The sequence below is a fragment of the Chelonia mydas genome, chromosome 10 (genome assembly GCF_015237465.2).
Source record: "Chelonia mydas isolate rCheMyd1 chromosome 10, rCheMyd1.pri.v2, whole genome shotgun sequence".
Classification (NCBI taxonomy): domain Eukaryota; kingdom Metazoa; phylum Chordata; order Testudines; family Cheloniidae; genus Chelonia; species Chelonia mydas.
The window spans coordinates 40340048-40360269 of NC_051250.2; the positions used below are offsets into that span (position 1 = coordinate 40340048).

Sequence of the window (20222 nt, forward strand, 5' to 3'; positions counted from 1 at the left end):
GTTAATTAAAGCCAGTGAAACTTGGTGTAATTGATCTGCAGTTGGCTCTATGTAATTTCTGTGTGTGCTGTATACTGACGTATGTCAGATAACATGACACGTTTTCATGAGTGGCTGGACATGAGCTCTTTCCAGGCTATTGGGAGGTAAAGATCAAGCCATTTGTATCTGGTAAGTGAGTCTCTCCTTAGGTCTGCAGTAAAAGTCTTGGACTTGACAATGACCCCTGTACTGGAAGCCTTTGGGCATTCTTAACATCCCCATTATTGAAACACATGACAAACTTGAGAGAGAGTGTGTGCATGTGTCCATCCATCCATCCCACATTATCCAACTGAGTCTTCGTCCCCTGTAGTGTCTGGACCAGGTAACAAGTTTATGAATCTGTTGCCACATCAAAAGACTTGATCCTTTGGCTGAAGCAGTAGAGGCTTGTTCTAGATCCAGTGGCCTCGAGTTCAGTCCCTGCAGCTGGCCCACCCCCAGGCAGCATCATGTGTAGGCAGCTCTATCTAATGAGCATATGCAGAGAGATAACAAGGTAATAAATTACATTAATGTAACTTTAAGGTTGCACATTTGCCCATGGAAAAGCCAGTCTAGATAGTAGTCTAAAATGCAATGTGTGGGGACTGTGTTGCCGGGGGGAATCTTTCAATTTCGGGCCTTTGTGTTCATGTACGCAGCCCAAGGTGTGTCAGTGCCATAGGTGCCAACTCTGTGGGTGCTCCACAGCAGAGCACCCATGGAAAAAATTTAGTGGGTGCTTAAAACCCATCGGGCGCTAGCTCCCCTCCTCCCCTGCCCCCAGCGCCTCCCACTTGCTATGATCAGCTGTTCTGCAGCTTGCAGGAGGTGGGGGGGGCAGGAAGAGACAGAGTGGGGGTGGGAGCTTGGGAGAAGGGGTGGAGTGGGGCGGGGGTGGAGCAGGGGCAGGAAGAGGCGGGCTGGGGCCTTGGGGGAACAGGGCGGGGGGTTGAGCACCCCCAGGGTGCAGAGGAAACCGGTGCCTGTTGGCAGTGTAGGTTTTTACAATGAAATATAAGGTCTGACCAGTGCTTAATTTGCAATGAAAGAGGTGCCAGGGCTCAAGCAATTTTTTTTAACTTTCATAACTGATGCACCAAGCCCAGATGGGCTGGGGCTCTGAACCACCAGGTCCAGAGGGGCTGGGGCACAAATTAAGCACTGGTGTACGCTGTAACTGTTATGATGATATATAGATCCAGGCCCAGGTTATCCCTGTGCTGTAGAGCCACGCTGCCAGCAGTGGGGTGCCTAGTGGCTGTGGGTGGTGTCTCCTGGCCATAACTGGAGTGAGGGGTGTCATACATTCTTGTTGAGGGAGACCTTAAAGGAAAGCTACCTGCTTACACGTACACTGCCGCTGGAAGCAAGCCACCCAAGTTTAGACCCTGGGAGTTGAGGGGCTTGCACTCGGGTGGCTAGCCTCTGCCATTATCCCCACAGCTATTTTTAGCATGCTAGTTCGAGCAGAGTTAGTGCATGTCTGTCCCAGCTGCAGTGCAGTCAACTCTACGGGGTATCTCAGCCTGCATCTATCCTGCAAAGTATGTGGGTGAGAGCCTGTGTTAAAGTGAAACCCAGGGTCTAACCTATACAGCCAGCCAGGTAAGCAAGTCTGGGTTAAACCTCAGGTAAAAGGGTTGTTTGTGTGTGTGGTCGATAGATGGGGTTAGGGCTAAAAGCCAGGCAAGAGCCAGGGTTAACTCTGCAGGTGTGAGAACAGTTTCTCTCTGAGAGCTGCTATGTGGCTAGGAGCAACATGCACAAGTAGTGATATCAGTAGAATAATCAAGGATAGATCCTGCCTCTTATGTTGGACAATAGAACTAACTAGATTATTGAATCTCTGTCTAGACAGAGAAGTAAACTGCAATGAAACAACATATTCAATTGCTCAGTTAATTAGGGCAATTGTACAATAAGGATTTTCTGTGAACATTTTTGAAAGAAACAAAAAATGTCCACTTTGTTCAAAATTTTCCTTTGATTTTTTTCCTTTTTTTGTTTTTTGTCTAAATGAAATGAAACAAGTTTTGAAAATGTTTCTATTTTTTCTCTTTCTCTCCTCCCCACCCCACTAGAAAAGGAGGAAAAAGGGGAGCGGGGAACACAGAAAAAACACTTTTATGGAAAAATGTTGAGCAAAATAAAAATTTGCCCAGGAAAATGCGTTAATTTCAGAGAGAGCTGATTTTTTGATTTTTTGGGGGGGAGGGGGAAGGGACATTATTTCAACAAAAATAGTCCTACCAGTTCCTCCTGTTCTATATCAAGGGGTGGGGCTAGTCATGCGTGACAGATTGACAAGAAAGAAGACACACCCCTCCAGTGGGAACCTTTTGAGTTTGTAGATCGCTCACCTCCAGTCCATCATATGCAGTGTTTATACCACATTGTTTTCAATGTGTTTATCTGTCGAGGGGAAAATTGGGGTTTTTCTCAGTTCACCTGCTATTGGGTTCTGAGTATTGCACCTACCAGTCTGTGGGTCTGCCACATTCTGGGGCGCAATCCAGACCAGTGGAGGGATGTGTCACCACCTACCCTGCAGGCTCAGGTGCCTCACAATGCTTTACTGTTGTAGCTCACAACCTGTGCCACTCACAAACAGCCAGACAGCATGCAGGTCACAACCTGAGTGTCTGTATAGTCACAGCTCTGGTTCAGCAACTCTGCCCCAGCAGCCTGTCTGCAACAGACGAACCACTCTCTGGCTTCCATCAACCTTGGTTACTGCTCACAAGGTGACCCCAACACACCCCCAGTCCTGGATTCTCCCAAAAACATGTGTTCTGCACTGTCAAGCCCTCTCCTGAACAGTCCAGAGATTAAAGGTCTGTTGCCCCTGTCAACAGTCAATATTCAACAGACTTCTACGCTAACTGGAATTACCAAACAGTTCCATTGAAACACAGCACTGGATTGGTTTAGATTAAATATAAAAGAAAGGATTAGAAGTGAATTCAAGTATGGGAGATAGTCAGAAATGGTTACAACCAAATGAAAGAGAAAACATGCATCTAAAACTTAATCTAGCAAGTTTTGGTTCAAGGCTTTAGATCAGGATGGCCTTTCTCACCCCTCTCTTCCAGCCAGATGGTGACTGACCCTTCCCAGGGTCAGGATCTCTCCTCAAAGCCCAAACATGCTGGCATCTTTGTCTTCTTAAGTGAAAGAGAGAGAGAACTTGGGATTCTCCCCCTTTCTTTTATAGTCCATTGCACCTTTCATGTGGATTCTTCTGAAAGTTATCCCTCGGAGTAAAGGGTAACCAAGCAGTGAGGAAGGCGACATGCAGTCTGGTGATGAAGGAGGCTCCATGCTCTTTCTTCCTACCTGTGTTTGCTGAAATGCAAATTCACTTTGTCTCCTGCCATCTCCTCCCCACTGTCTGAGGACCCTGTTTATTATGTACATATAAATTGAGGTAACACACATTCCTGTGATTAAGACAGACCCATTTAACAACTTTTGTCTAGGCAGAGCTGTCTGGTTTTAATGTGCTCATAACATCACAGAGGGGGATGTCATAGCTCTGCATGTAATGTTGCTACACACATTTCACCATGATACTGTTGAGCAGCAAGTTGTTAGTTACCAAATGAAACTTCACAAGACACATTTTGTGCAAAGATTATTACAATGGTGTGTAGGGTGTACAGGGCTGCTTTCATTCCTTGGATCTAACCAGAGCTTGGCCCCAGGGGAGGGGGCTATGGCAGGGGATTCCCAGGAGATGTGTATGGGGTGGTCAGGGCGACTTCCCTGGGGTGCAGAAGGCAGGAGAAGGTATGGCCATGAGGCTGGTATGGTAGCTGGTAATAGTGCAGTTACATTTATCCTTGATAGGATCCATGGTGAATAATGTCCCAAAGGTGCCGGGGTTAGAGAAAGGGACAGAGCACCAGGACACCTGGGTCCTGGTCCTGCTTCTTCCACTGATTCACAGTGTCACCTGGGTGAGTCATGGCATGCCTGGGGGCCTCAATCCCCTCCTCTCTAAAAGCAGTGATGCTAATATCTTGGGGGGTTGGGAAGGCTATTTACAGAGTATTTGTCAAGTTCCTGGGATCCAGGTCTTCCATCAGTTCAATTAGGCATGTAAACACTGGCTGTTTGGAAAACACTGTCAGATCCTCTGATAGAAGGTGCTGCTGAAGCCCAGGGTCTTGTTACCACCTCTCGCTTTCTGGGGTGGAAAGAGATCTGGCTGGGAACACAACTCAGCATCACTCCGCACCTACCTTGTGAGCCTACTCCGCCCTGCCCTGAATCCATGGTAGAGCCCCTGCAGCATGTTATGAATGGTGGGTGACTATCTCAGCAAACCCCTAGCTAGCTGGGGTGGCATTGTGCTGTGTCGTTCCAAACCTCATGGTAGCAACAGGGATAGAACATGGCTCTTCCTTGCTCCAAGAGCTCTGCATGTTGGAGAATCCCCCTCAGCTGTTAGCACTACAAGTCCTGTGACACACGTCAGAGCAGTTCTGATTGTACCCAGTAGAGGGCAGTGTGGCGCACATTAGTCTTCCTTCCCCAGGGCACATGGGTTGAACTGCAGAAGACTAAGTAATCCAGGAGATTCAGGAACAAAATCCAGCTCTTACCCCAGGGCAGACCAGAGGGTTGCAGTGAGCTCCTTCTAGTGCCTCTTAGAAGAATGGCTCCTGCCTGAGGGCTCCCTCTGGTCCCAGCCCCAGTGCCCCTTCTTCTCAGCCCACTCCCTTCTTACATGCCAGCATATTCTCAGGCACCCCGGAGCCCTCCCTCCTCCTGTGCATGGGGATCTGAGCCTCCGCAATGCATAGCTCCCCTTCCGTTGTACGGGGCACTCTGTGCAGGTAAGGCTTCCCATGGGTCCTCTGCCAATCTCCGCCAGCGAGAGCTGGGAAAGAGGGGAGAAAATCCAACTTCCCTGCCAAAAATATGCACTTAAAAATGCTGCTGATCTTAAATTTTGCTCCTTGCCTTGCCTCCCACCCACGAGGCAGAGAAATGCCACCCACACACACAGAGCTGTGCAGAAATAACGGAGGAGCTGCTGTCAGTGAACCAAACCCAGAGCGAAAACAAAAACTCTGGAAGTCTGGAAATCGTACCGGTGGGATGAAGGATACTGAAACAGCCAAGCCCAAGGTCCAGGCTCTCTACATACAGAGTAGTGGGCAGGCCTTGCCCTGAAGAGCTCACAATCTAGACAGACAAGGTAGACAGGAGACAAAGGTGACTTGCTCATGGGCACACAACAGGGCAGTAGCAGGGCTGGGAATAGAACCCAGGCCTGCTAAGTGCCAGGCCCTAGACCCTCCGTACCTTTCCTGAAGCAGGCTAGCAGGTGGGTGTGGAGCGGGAGCTGACTTCCCACCTCGGACACCACTCGCCTTCCCTCTGATATGCACAGGGGCTGCAGACTGGGTGGCACAAGGTGCGGGTGGAATTTGGTGGTTTCACTCCAATACTCAGGGTAAGTCAGTTGCAGGTGAGTAGACCCTGGGAGCAAAGGCGTCTCTGCAGACATGGACTGTGTGCTGGACAGCACAGCCTCCCTCATGGGGCTCAGCCTGACCCTGGAGAAGTGAGTTCAGGCCCAGGCAGCTCTTGGTTTCTCTGGCAATGAGGGAGCCACCTGTGGGGTGGTTTGTGTAAAGCAGGCTGCTCTGAGACCAGCCACTCCGTGCACATTTGATCACAAAACTGCTGGTCAGACCTGGCTGGCCAGGGCCGGAGTCAGGCTGGTGATCAAGGGCCTGATTCAGTGACCAGCCGAGCGAGTGTGTGTGTATGTGGGGGGGTTTGCAATGGCTGGTGGTAAGGGAAAGTCACCAGGCCCCATTAACAACGCCCTGAGCCCTCCGTCCAAACATTTCCTGATGGAACCAAGCACCTGTTTCCAGCCACGTTACCCCACTGGTAGAGTCTCCAGAATGAGTGGCTTTGGCTCATCCGCAGCAGATCTTCCCCACTCCCACAGACTTCTAGGAACATAGGGTCCCTGACAAGGGATGGCATTTGGGGGGACACCTAGATCCTACTAGGAAATATCTGCGTTGAAATAGAGTCCTCAATCCTCATCCTTGAGCTAATAGCACTGATGCCGAGCAGGACTCCAGCGCTCACAAACTCCTTGGGCTTCTGCCTTTCTATGTTCTTGTGCTGCATCTCTTTCTCTTATGACATTCCTCATTTCTTCGGGTAACTGAACCAGGCAGCTTCATTTCAGTCAGCATAGCCACGAACAGACCTTGCCCTCTTCTCATCAACCAACGTTGGACTGTAGATGTCCAAAATGGAAAAGACGGTTTCATCCATCCCCTTCCCTTGGCCACCGCAGGACACTCCATGGCTTATCCACTGTCTTTTTAAATGCCCCAAGCCATGGAGTTGGAAGGCTCAGTCCCATTCCCAGCTCTTACAGCCATCCCAGCATTACGGTAGCACACAAAGGCCCCAGTGGAAATCAGTAGCCTCCTCTAGTCTATGAAGATTCTTCTCTGACCCCCCTCACCACAGTGTCTGAGCGCTTTCCACGAGTGCATTTGTCATGTCTGCTTCTCTTCTCCCCCAGGGAAAAGCCTGGGTCTGGCGCTGTACAAATATGGAATAAGAGACAGTCCCTGTCCCAAAGAGCTGCCAGGCTACGAGACAAGAGAAGCAAAGGGTGGGGGGGAGAAAGGAAAGATTGGTCTCCCCTCATTGTACTGATGGGGAACTGAAACCCAGGGAGGTCAAATGATTTAGTCAAGCTCACGGAGGATGCAGGTGCTGAGCTGGGAAGTGAGCCCCGATCTCAGGCCTCATTGGCCCTGTTTCCTTCCACCAGTCAGGTGCCCACACCCTGGGCTCACTACACACTGATGCTGCCCATGTGTCCTGCTTCCCCGAGAAGCATTTACCGCCCTTGTGTGGGAGCACAACACCTTGGTCAGGGACCCTCCACTCCCTGGAATTCAGAGATTCCAAGGCCGGGTGGGACCATTGTGATCCTCCTGAATAGCACAGGCCCTAGCTTTTATCCCCATCTGAGCAGCTCATGCACTTCAATGCATTTATCCTCTCCACACCACTGGGGGGCAGGGCACTGCTGTTATCCCCATGGTACAGATGGGGAGCTGAGGCACAGGGACACCTAAGGGCTTGCCCAAGGTGCCCCAGGAAGTCTGTAGCAGACCAGGGACCTGATCCGAAGCCTCCTAAATTCTAAGCTAGAAGTTTAATCATCGAACCATCCCTCCTCCCTTTTCACCTCAGTGGTGGTGCACAGCGTTTCTGAGATGGGTTCTGATCTCACTGCCAACCCACTTCCTTTAAAATGACTCTGCAGTTGCACCACTTCAACTGGGCTCAGAGTCCAGCCCTGGGAACTTGCCATCCAGGTAAGACATGAGGGACTGGGTGAGATGTAGTGAGAGGTGACACAAGACTGGGGGGGTGGGGAGGGCCCAGAAGACTGTGAGGTTGTCTGAATGCATAACATATAAACAAGTTGGCTTCCCGTTGTTATCACAGGTTGAGACTTTCAAGGCTGCCCAAGGGATCTAAACACCCAACTTTCCTTACTATGTGGGAACTGGGTGTCTAAATCCCCTAGATACATGTGAAAATCACATCCTTAATTTAGAAATTGTTGTTATTTCATTTCTCTTTTCATCTAGTTAGTTTTGCAGCTGACCCCAGGGCCCAGGCACTTTTATAGGGAAGTGCAACTCCAGATCTAAGGAAGTCTTATGACTCTGAGAAACTGCTCAGGCAAAGCAATGGTCACCTCTCCTCCCCCTCGAGCCATGGTGCTTGCTAGTCGCTCTCGGCTGAAAGCTTTCTAAGCAGTTGCTCCTGCAAGGGGAGGAGAGAGAGGAGCCAACCCCCCAAAAAAATGCACCTCAGTCCTGCTCCCCAGCCCCTCGCAGTTCCAGGCTTGGGCTCCACGCAGCTCTGCCAATGCGCCTCTGTCCTGGCGAGTTGCAGTATCGCTACTGTCCCATTTTGTAAACAGCCACTGAGCGCAGTGGGAACAAAACCCTGTGCATGCCCCTTGTCCAGCCTCTGGGGTGGATTTGTGCTCAAAGACTTTGCAGTTAGGAAGAGCCCCTGCACTTCACCCTGTCTGAAAGCCAACCTGGGGAACTCTTCAAACAGCACGGGTGGTATCTCACTGCCATGAATCGTTCTCTGAGTGAGCAAGTAGCGGGGCCCGTGTCTCAGGGTGTCTAGGAGCATTTTCTCCAACGTACTGCCAGCTCTCCTCTCTCCCCATCCTGCAGTTGCAGGAAAGCAAGCCCCTCCCCACTTCCCACTCCCTGGGCTGAACACTCATTGGCAGATCTGTCAGGCTTTCATGCCAGTTTTCCAAGTGAAAGGCCCTGATGCCAGAACCTGATTGCAGCTTTAAATACAGCAGGGAAATGAGCAGCAGACTGGATTGTAGCCCAGCGGGCGAGGGGGAGGGGGAGTGGAGTGAGGAAGAGGAGCAGGTGGAAGAGGAAGCTTTCTTAGGAACTGATCTCCTTTGCAGAGGTGAAGCAGACTCCCCTACTGTAATTTCCACCATTCCCCTGAACTGAAGCTATAACCCAGCAGAGCATCTCTCCTTCACCTCCCCCTGCCCCCACCTTTTGGTGTTGATCTATTAATGGGCCCAGCCCTGGGTGACCTGGCCATATGATGAAGCTGGAATTCCTGATTGGGGTCTGATGAGGTTATGCTGCCCAGGGAGGAATCACCCTTATCTATTAACAAGACAGGGAGTGGGCGGGAGCACGTACATCCCTGATTTGTCATAATATAAGCCTGCATCACTTATTCAGCGTAACCAGTGCACTTTTGTCCTGAGACACAGCCGGATGCAACTGGCTGGCTGCCACCCCTTGCACCTGTGCTCCAGAAGGGCTAGCCATGCTCTTCTCAGAGTGGTCAGCAGGTGGTGCTGAAGAGTGCTCGGTACCTGAAGGCTGAGGTTGCATGACCAGCACCTCTTATTCCCCATAGGCCATGTGACTGCTGCCCAGAATAGTGGGAACCTTGACAGCCCTGGCTGGGCCCTCCCCAAGCTCCATGCTAGTGGGATCAATGGCTGGGCTGCTGCGCGGCATGCCAAGGGCGTCCTATCATAGAATATCAGGGTTGGAAGGTATGTCAGGAGGTCATCTAGTCCAACCCCCTGCTCAAAGCAGGACTAATCCCCAACTAAATCATCCCAGCCAGGGATTTGTCAAGCCTGATCTTAAAAACCTCTAGGGAAGGAGATTCCACCACCTCCCTAGGTAACCCATTCCAGTGCTTCACCACCCTTCTAGTGAAAAAGCTTTTCCTAATATCGAACCTAAACTACCCCCACTGCAACTTGAGACCAATACTCCTTGTTCTGTCATCTGCTACCACTGACAACAGCCTAGATCCATCCTCTTTGGAACTCCCTTTCAGGTAGTTGAACGCAGCTACCAAATCCCCCCTCGTTCTTCTCTTCTGCAAACTAAATAATCCCAGTTCCCTCAGTCTCTCCTCATAAGTCATGTGCTCCAGCCCCCTAATCATTTTTGTTGTCCTCCACTGGACTCTTTCCAATTTTTCCACGTGTGTCTTGTAGCGTGGGGCCCAAAACTGGACACAGTACTCCAGATGAGGCCTCACCAATGTCGAATAGAGGGGAATGATCACATCCCTCTATCTGCTGGCAGTGCTCCTACTTATACAGCCCAAAATGCTGTTAGCCTTTTTGGCAACAAGGGCACCGTGTTGACTCATATCCAGCTTCTCGTCCACTGTAACCCCTAGGTCCTTTTCTGCAGAACTGCTGCCTAGCTACTCCCTAGTCTGTAAGAGTGCATGGGATTCTTCCGTCCTAAGTGCAGGACTCTGCACTTGTCCTTGTTAAACCTCATCAGATTTCTTTTGGCCCAATCCTCTAATCTGTCTAGGTCCCTCTGTATCCTATCCCTACCCTCCAGCGTATCTACCTCTCCTCCCAGTTGAGTGTCATCTGCAAACTTGCTGAGGGTGCAAGTCCACGCCAATGCCTCTCCATCCTCCCTGCAACCTCCTGCTGTTCTCCGAGGCCCTGGATCCTTTGCGGCTCTGCCAATGCCCCTCCGTCCTCCCTGCAACCTCCTGCTGCTCTCGTAGGCCCAGGACTCCTCATGGCTCTGCGAAGGCTCCTCTGTCCTCCCTGCAACCTCCTGCTGCTCTCTCAGACTTGGGATAACCTCATGGCTCTGTCAATGCCCCTCCATCCTCCCTGCAACCTCCTGCTGCTCTTCTAGGCCAGGGACCCCTCCCAGCAACCTCCTGCTGCTCTCCCAGACCTGGGATCCCTCATGGCTCTGTCAATGCCCCATCCTCCCTGCAACCTCCTGCTGCTCTTCCAGGCCAGGGACCCCTCCCAGCTCTGCCAAGGCCCCTCTGTCCTCCCTGCAACCTCCTGCTGCTCTCCCAGGCCCAGGACCCTTGGGTCTCTACCAATGCCCCTCTGTCATCCTGCAACCTCCTGCTACTCTCCTAGATCCGGGACCCCTCACTGTTCTGCCAGTGCCCCTCCATCCTGACTTGTAGCCTTGCCTTCTGCTGTTCCACCTCCGAGCATCTCTCGAGCCCAGACCGTCAATCAGACCAGACTGTAGGTTTGTTTTTTAGACTCCCCAGGATCTAGTGTGAGACTGACCAAACTCATGGCACTGGTGACCTGTCCCATATTTTATCCCACATCTCCAGAGGTGAATCCAGTGCTTCTCCCTACGTTCAGGTGGGATTTGGGGCCCCCCAGCCTCTGTGTTTTAGGGATAACTAAGTGCCTTTTTCCCAGCTGCATAGTATCCAGCTTGCTAAGGCACTCCATGAGGTTCCCTGGGAAGGTAGCTGGCTCCCAGACACATTCCCATGCTCCATGGGGCCTTATCATTGTGGACCATGCCCACTCGGCTTCAGCAGCTGTGAGCAAAGGCAGAATGCTCTACCTTAGACTAGCTGGAGCCAGGAGCATGCTACAGACCCTGCTCTGCTGTAGCCAGCGCCAGGAAAGCCCCTGGGTCTTCCCCTGCCTAGTGTGCGGGAGCCACTAGCCTAAAGAGAAGCTCCTTTGCTCCCTCCATTCATGGGCCGGTGGAGTGGGGAAGAGAGCTGGGCTGAGGGAAGATTGGGAAAGGGCAGGAGGAAAGTGAGCAAGTGGGGTCCAAGTCTCCATAGGCCATAGATGGAAGGAATTGGGAGCCAAGACTCCCTCCCTTCGGTCCCCTGCATTCTGCCCCGTTGGGCCTTGGCATCACAGCATGTCATGATCCTGCCTAAAGTTGCTCCTGACAGTGATGGGCATTCAGGAGTGTGCACCATAAGTGCAGGATTGGGCCCGCTGCAAGAGGCATCTTGAAGCATCAGGAGTGATCTAGAAGCCACGTGCTAGAATGCCAGCAGGGCTCTGGGTCTCGGTCATGGCTCAGGCATAAGCCCTTTCTGCTTGCTAATGAATTCCCTAAGCAGTAGCCATGGCAGGATATTCACAGCATATGGGTAGGTTCTTCGTCAGCAGGGCTTGCCCTTTGCATCGCAGCACCGCCTTCTAGTGCTTGAGCTACAGGACTTGCTAGTCACAGTTCAGGGCAACAGCACATGGATTTCCCTGCTTGTGGTTCAGCAAGAGCCCCGCAGCCGTCACCTCTCGTGGGTGGAGACTGTGTCTCTCTCCTTCCTGAGCAGGGCTCTTCCAGGCTACACAGCTCCTGCCTATACTACGATATTCCAGCAAGCCAGTCAGCCTCAACAGCCTATGTCTGCCCATTGCTTTCTCCTCAGAGGCTCTGAACAGCGTAATCACCCATAGTGACAAGTTACCACCCTGTCCTTTCTAAGCAAGCCCATTTATTCTGAAGGTGAATGCGTTACAGAGAAAGCACATTAAAAACATAACAGGAACCTACCATGCCTGCTGCTAAGCTGGCCAAAGATCACCCCTCAACTCCAACAAGGGCTCGGGGCAGTGAACTGTCCTTCCAACCCGATCAAGGAGTGGTTCTATGGTTACAAGTGCACAGTAGCTGCTAGCTCAGAACAAGCACCCCCCTGACTCTGTGAGTCCCTCCTTTGGACAGCTCAGGCCTTTGTGCTTTAGAGTCCAGAAACAGGTAATCAGCAGATTGCAGGTTTCTTCTCAGAGAATAGCTTCAAAAGTTTGGGTCCAGAGGTGGGAATCTGCCTTTCCCTCCTCCCAAGCATGTCCTAGGAAACCCACTTAACTTTGTCTGTCCCAAAAGTTCCTTCTTGTCTGGCATACTGATTCAAATGATTATTGGACGTCCCTAACCCTTCCCAGGGTTTCCATTGCTCACATCTCCCCCTTTGAGAAGTTACATGCAGTCCTACAATAAGACATACATTTTGCATTTATAATACAACAGACTCTAAAGCTACTTAAACTTAATTCCGTAAGAGCTCCCAAGCATAGTGCAGGAATTGCCATATCTATCTCACCACTTCCTTCGCTGGCAGCAGTATTAGACCAATACTGTCTAACAGAGCAGCCACTAGAGCGGGACATGATGCACACTCTGCTAATGTGTTACACTGGGAAAGAAAGAAAGATTGATTGATCAGTTTCAGGGTTTTCTCTTTATTCCTCAGCGTACAGTGATTTTAAAATATAATTCCACCAGCTTTGTTCTGGCCATAATGTGAACTAGGACATTATGGTCTTTTAGTTTTAGTTTTTAAAAGGCTTGTTTTATTAATGCCTAAAATGCAGCTACTGCACTGTGCGTTCTCGCTGCTCTTTGAATATGGCTGTCCCTATTAAGTACACCATAAAAGCCTCATGCTCAGAGGGCTTGTGGTGCTCTCGGGTCATGTGTGCAAAGAGCACCACATGTGTATACCTCTGCATTAGCACCAGCTTTGTGTCATCTGCAAATTTGATCAGTATGTTCTCTATGCCTACATCCAGGTCACTTGAGACCTCCCTCCAATCTGACATCATTCCATTAACAGTTACTCTTTGTTTGATATTGTTTAACCAACTATGTATCCACTTAATGGTAGTTCTGTCGAGCCTGCATTCTCCAGCTTACTTATCAGAATATCATGTGGAACTGTGACAAAAGCCCAGCTGAAGTCCAGGTATATTAAGTCCACGGCATTCCCCCATCCACCAAACCAGTTACCCTAACAAAGAAGGAAATCAAGCTGGTTTGGCATGATTTGTTCTTGGTAAATCCATGCTGGCTGGTAGTGATCACCCCTTCATCCTCCAGGTATTCGCAAATGGGATGTTTTATACATTGCTCTAGTAGCTTCCCAGGTACTGAGGTCAGGCTGACTGGTCTATAGTTCTCCAGCTCCTCCTTTCCCCTCTTTTTAAAGATGGGAACCATGTTAGCCCTTCTCCCGTCTTTCAGGACCTCTCCTGAGGCCTTCATTCCCTTTATGACCCCTCACAGCTGTCCCATTATCATTGGCAGGATGAAATTATGGTAGCAGCTAGTGGCCAGTTATGGTCAAGGCCCCATTGCACTCGGTGCTGTACATGCTTATACAGAGAGACAGTCCCTGCCCAAAGACCTTCCAGGCTAAACAGACAAGAGGTGGGAGACAGGGAGTATCTTTATCCCATCTCACAACTGGGGAACTGTGATACAGCAAGACACAGGGGCTTGGCCAAGGTCACACAGAGGAACTGTGGCAGAGCTGGGAATTTCACTAATACCACATGAGCATCTGTCCTCACTCTAATCCCATTGCTTTTCCTTTAGAAAAGTGCAAGAGGACTTAAATTTCACTTAAACTGCTCTCACCTCTTCCTCCTTGCTAGTATTTATAGGACCAGCAGGCAATCCAAGACCTACTGTGCTAGGCTCTGCACACACACAGTATGGCCTTGGCCACATGGGAAAGGTTTTCCTGTACAACCTCAGGTGTGAATCAAAAGCGATCTCATTACACCAAGATACTCTAGATACTCTCTCCTCTGAGACAAGAGGGCCTTTTGGGAGTGTCACTTGGGAAGGGGTTTAAGCTAAACTGAGAAAGCAACGTATACCAGACCCCACGGCAGGGTAGTACTGTCTGACTATACCTGTATAACTGCACCAAGATCTCTGCTTTCTCGCCACAAGGCCACAGAGACAGTGCCTGGTCTGACGGGTTATAACCAGAATAGCCAAGAGAGACAAAGAGTTGGAGGGGACATGATTTGCCCTAGGGCAGAGGCAGGAATAGACCCCAGGCTGGAGGCCCCCTCCAGGTCACCGGAGCATCCTCCCTCTGCAGACACATGCCTGAAACAAACAAGACCGTGAGATCTTCTCCACAAGCTGCTACAAACAAACACACCCCCAGCCCATGAGCCAAGGGAGGCAGCTGAAGCCAGAGCTTTCCATTCCCTGACATCTCCTGGCTCCCTTCCCTGCCTCAGCGTCAGCTGCAGCTTCTCAGGTTTCTCTCGGGGGGGGCCCCCACTCCCGGATTTTGTTTCTGAATGGTCAGGATGGGGGACGTGCCAGCTGACTTTGCACAACCGCCCCGACCCATTCTGAGCACCAGGGATGGCTCCTCGGCAGCCCTGTGTGCTTCCCAAGAGCTCTCCTTGTGTTTGAACAAAGAGCCATCTTCTCACTGAGCAGAAAGACAAAAGCCGCCCACAGTCGGGCCTCATTAGAGCTCCCTTGATGGAAACAATGGAGGCAGCTGCATCCCAGAGCGGGTTCCCCCACAGGGGTGGGGTGGGGGGAGGCTGTGAGGCAGGCAGTGGGGCCTGGGGAAGCTCATGGGACGAATTGATCCATTCTTTCTTCTACCCCACTCCTCTCCGCCAGATGGAGCGCCTGCCAGTCGTGCCTTGACCTTCCCTGTTCCCTCCCTCTGCTTTCTCCACTGGGTCGCTCCTCCCCTCCTACCCACGCCATGCCTGGGATGAACTGGCACCAAGGAAGTGGGCTGAGCTGGCTCAGCTAACCCGTAGGAGACAGCAGGCCCAGGATCCAAATAAAAGCAAGGTCATGATGTGTCTGCTCCCTCCCTCAGGAGGGAAAGGGGACTGCAGATTTTGGCACAAGAGTCTCCCATAGCTACAGAGCCTGAGAACCCTCCTTGCCCAGGAGCCAGCCCCACTGGCCCCACTCTGTACTGCACTGCAGCTCTGTATTGCACAATAATAAGACCCATTGTGCTAGGTGCTGTACAAGTGCATAGTGAGAGACAGACCCTGCCCCAAAGAGCTGCCAGGCTAAGGCATACAAAGCATGGGAGGGGAAACTGAGGCACAAAGTGAAGTGACTTGCCCATGGTCATGCAGAAGCTCAATGGCACAGCTGGGAGTAGCCCTGAGGTCTCCTGACTGATCTCCTAGCTCCAGACCACACTTCCTTCCCCCAGCTTTGGCTGACCTGTCCCGGTTGCACCGTTTCACCAGCACTGCATCAGTTCTGCTTGCCTGCATAGCCAATCCATACTGCCTGTGGCACCCATTCCTCTTAGGCCCTGCACAGGCTGGCTTTGTCCCGCCGACCCAGGGTTGGTCAGGCCAACTGTCCAGCCCAGCCGCAGCAAACCATCTCCTGACTGCTGTTTCCTTCTGCCACCCTTGCTGCACATGTGGATCCCCTGACAGACTTGCTCTCTGCCCTGCATTCCCCAGCAGGTCTCCCCATGGGCCTATGCAGCTCAAAGGATTCTGCCTTCCTGGTTTTCAGCTGTGCATGACCCCTGATCCCCCAGCTTCCCTGCTGTGCCCACTAAGTGCCCTCTACCAGCGCCTGAGACCTGTCACCTTTCTCAGCCGACACTGGTCCTCATACAGGCACGAATCCCATTTTAGTCCATGCGGATTTTGCTTTGCATAGAGACTAGGAAAAGTCCTGTGAGACGCTGCTCTGCTTATCCTCACTGTAGAAGGGTGAGCTGGGGGAAAAGCACAGCACTAGGAATGGGAAGAATTAGGTTGTACTCCTGGCTCTGCTGGACACATCACTGCCCCACTCTGTGCCTCAGTTTCCCTGTCCATAAAATGGGGCTGGTGACCGTTGTCTGTCACTGGGATGTGATCAGTTAATGTCTGCAAAGCACTGTGAGAAAGGCACAGCATCCCGATGACATGCCAATGAATCAATTCCCCTTCCCCAAGCCCCAGGGCTGCCCCGACAGCCGACTGTGCATTAACAGGGCCCTTGCCAGCTAAAGAAAAAGAGAAGCCAGTGACTGGTCCTGGGGGACACAGGAATCCAATGTGCAGGACCTAGGAGCTGTATGCACAGGTATCAGGCAGAGCTAGAAGTCCCTGCGGCTGTGCATGTTTTTGGAACATGGGCCAAGGGAAGGACTGGGAGTGGATTCCTGCCACGACTTGGAACAGGCTCTGGATCCAGCAGGCAGTAAAGGAGGAGCCTGAGCTGGGTCTGTGCAGCCGTCCCATCCAAGGCTGTGATGACGTTAGGGTCTGGTAACAAAACCGAGTCAGGTGCAAGTCTCAGGCCCCTGCAATGCCCTGGGGTGCTTAATAGCACACTGGTGGCAGGTGCAAATTACATGCAATGGAGCTGCAATGCCAGAGCGCAGAGAGGGAGGACCCAGGGGGTGTACAGAGCCAGTGCCTGCCATGCATCCCCTGCAGAGACCCTGGTTGCAAAGAAGATGGTTGGGTGAAGATTTGCGCCCCCAGGGCAGGAAGGGCTGGTGCGATGCTGCTGTATTTGCAAGGCTGTTTACTCCCTCTGCCATGGGGCTCGCTCTCCTCCTCTAAAACCGCTCTGCTCCATGGGTCTCTGGTGCACCTGGCAGGCAGATCCTTTCCTGCCAGACAGTGCAGCAGCTGGGGCTGCTGGGAAGCCCCTTTGGAAGGGCTGCTTGGCCCCCTCCTTTCCCAGCACACTCCCCAGGAGGAGGGGAGGCTGGCGTCAGAGGGGCTATACCTTAGGAAGCTGCTTAAAGTCTGCTCCTGCTCGGGCCTAATTGTGAAGCCTGACCCAAACCCTTCTAGACCACAGCCAGGGAGAACCTGACCCAAGGCCCAGAATGCCAAGGGGTTTTCATACCCGCCCTGACCTGAACCCGACACCTCTAGTTGGCTTGGGGTTGGGTGCTGCTTCCTGGGCCTAGGGGGCATTGTGCTGCTGGGGGTGCTGGGTTTTGGAGGAGGCAGAAGCCCTGACTGCTTCTCTGATGTCCTGGCCAAACTCCACTTGGGCGATAAAGTGCTAAGTCCCCATCCCTCTCCAGCCGTCTCTCATGTCCTCCATTAGTGCAGTGTGTGGCTCTGGCTGGACAGGGAGTGTGGCACCAGTAACAAGCTTTAGCACAGATGGGTTGTGCTGCTATCAGATGGGACTTCTGCTGGGTTAGCCTCTCCAGGACAAAATCCCTGGCATAGAAAGGATCAAGATGGTGTCATCATGGCTTCTGCATTACACCCCAGAGCAGTCTGCAGTCTGGGGAGGCTGGAGTAAAACGGGCCCCCTACATGTTAATGTATTGGGTAGAGCCTCAGCTGGGGTGAATCGGAGTAGCTCTTGGTCTGGCCCATTGAAGTCAATGGAACTATGGTGATATACAGCAGCTGAGGATCTGGCCCCATGGGTATAAATCTGCAAAGTGTTTGGGTACATGCAGAGCCCCCCTAGACTGGATCTGCATGCTGCCATTTTGGGAGGAGGAACTTCAATGCAGCTGGCGGGAAGTTGCTCTGGGTTCCCCCAGGCCAAGATGCCGACCAAAGCTTCATGGCAGTGCATCCTGCTCTCCCCATGGCCATCAGGCCGGGGATGAGTTTCACAGTACAAAGTGCTGGTTCCTGGGAGACCTGAGCTGTGGTATGGTGAGCAGCAGGGCAAGCCAGGCAGTGAGCTGCAGGGAGAGTGGGTGACTGTAGGTTACACCCATACAGAAATCTAACCGGAGTGCAGCCAGGGTGGTGCATGCCGGGCAGGCATCAGCCAGGCCTGGGAATCCTCCTCAAGGACAGAGAGAAGGAGAAGGCTGGGCTCTGCTGCTGGTGTAAATCAGGCGTCTGGAGAGTTACACACTCGTGTAAATGAGAGGCGAATTGGGCGCACAGTGTTTAAATACAGTGGCTTCCAGGCACCAACTTTGCTAGCGCACCCCCTCCAGTGACTCTGTTTGTGCGTGCACAGGTGAGCTGGTTCCTGGTGTTCATTGGCCTCCCCATGCCAGCTCTTCTCTGAGCCGCCCATTTCTGACCCAGCCTTGTCTCGGCCCAATCTGCAGCGTGAGCTGTCTGAACGCCTCGGGCTTTGTTCTTCCTCCACAGGGGGCAGAGAGGGAGAGTGAAAGAGGTGTGGGCTGGCAGAGCCAGAAGGAGAGAGCAGGCGGAAAGAGGAAGAGACACTGGGAACAAGGGGACAGAGAGCAGCCGATAGAGGAATGCAGGTGGAAGAGAAAACCATTGTAGGAGAGCATGAAACAGAGGAGGAGAAACAGGGGAATTGAGTGTATCTCGGAGCAAGGAAAACAGCCAGATCTGATACAGTCATGGGAGGCAGCCAGGGGCCTTGTGCCAGTGGGAAGCAGAACAGGGAGTAGTTTGACCCATGCAATCTCCTATCCCCGCCCGTACCACACTGGGTAGCGCCTTGTGGTGAAGAGGCGTGCTTAGAATGAGACGTGTGGTTGTCAGCAGGTATTATTGGCGCGTCAAAGGAAACACCAAGCAGGATTCCTGCACCCTGCTGCAGCACCCCAGAGTGTCTTATTACTTGTACTGGAGGCAGCACTGTACACATCCACTAGTATAAACCCCACCCCTAGCCTAGGCAGTGGGAATTTGCTACTGGGACACTACTGGGAGCTCTGGACCCCCAGCATACGTGAAGCTCTACAACAAAAAGGTCTTCCAATGAGCCACCCTCCTGCTCTGCAGCTCTCTTCCAGCTCCTGCTAGTCAGGGACTTAGGGGCATCTGCCACTGACTCTCTCTCCTGACTCCCATCACCACTCAGAGGTGGGAGCAGCCCATCAGAAGCTGCCCTGTCATGTGTCCTTCCAGTCCCAGAGCCTTTGCCTAAGCAAAGTTCCTCCTGCATGCTCAACTGGATGTGAGCAACCTTCCCAGAAGGCAGATGCTGGGGGAGCCACAAACACATCTGGGGAGCGTAGCAGAAGCAGGATCCAGCTGATTAGTTGGAGCTTCGTCAATGACACGGGCCTCCTGGGCCAGTGGAAATAGCCTTGCTCCTAGCATGTCAATACTTTCAAGCCCAGCCTGACAGCTAAAAATACTAGCTGGAAGCTTTCACGAGTTTCAGTGACATTTCTATTGGAGTCTGGCAGTTGAGTGTGTGTGCAGGTTAGTTTCTCACCCATTTTGCCCACCTTTGCTAAAAACTAGGCTGAGGCCCACCAAAACTCATTTCACTTTTGGCCTCTAATCAAGCACAAACCTAGCTTTGCGATGGGGAGGAAATGCCAGTGCATCACACACCTGCACCGTGCTGCTCTATCCCCCTCTAGGGGCCAGGAGAAAGAGCAGTTTGAGTCTGCTGCTGGCTTTGAGAGCACAGAGTCTTTTAGTTCAGGCAGTGGAGTGTCTCGCTTTCAGATCCAATGGTCCCAGGTGTGACGGGTTCGGTCACAGAGACCCCCTTGGGACTGTCACCTGACGTGCTGAGATTACCTCTGAGCCCGTTTTTCCTGCCAGCTTGAGACTCCAGAATTCTGTCCTGTTGAGCCAGACACGCTACTCCGCTGCAACACACCCAGGTCTGGTCAACACCCCCAAAGCTGCAGAATTTAACCAAAAACCGCTCAGCAAGTACTCCTGTCTCCAACACCCAGACACCCAGCTCCCAATCGGATCCAAACCCCAAATAAATTCATTTTACTCTATAAAGCTTATACAGGGTAAATTCATAAATTGTCCACCCTCTGTAACACTGATAGATATGCACAGCTGTTTGCTCCCCCAGGTATTAATCACTTACTCTGGGTTAATTAATAAACAAAAGTGATTTTATTAAATATAAAAAGTAGGATTTAAGTGGTTTCAAGTAATAACAGACAGAACAAAGTAAGTTACAAAGAAAAATAAAACAAAACACGCAAGTCTAAGCCTAATACATTAAGAAACTGAATACAGGTAAATCTCACCCTCAGAGATGTTCCAATAAGCTTCTTTCACACACTAGACTCCTTCTTAGTCTGGGCCCAATCCTTTCTCCTGGTACAGTTCTTGTTAGTTCCAGCTCAGGTGGTAACTAGGGGATTTATCATGACTG

The 20222-nt window shown here is 51.7% G+C and overlaps 1 protein-coding gene across 3 annotated transcripts in view; it reads left to right on the top strand.

Annotated features, from left to right (window-relative positions):
- The window catches only part of INSYN1 (inhibitory synaptic factor 1), an 89928-nt gene that overhangs the window by 68362 nt on the left and 1344 nt on the right, over positions 1–20222 (top strand). The gene's annotated exons all lie outside the window — the stretch shown is intronic.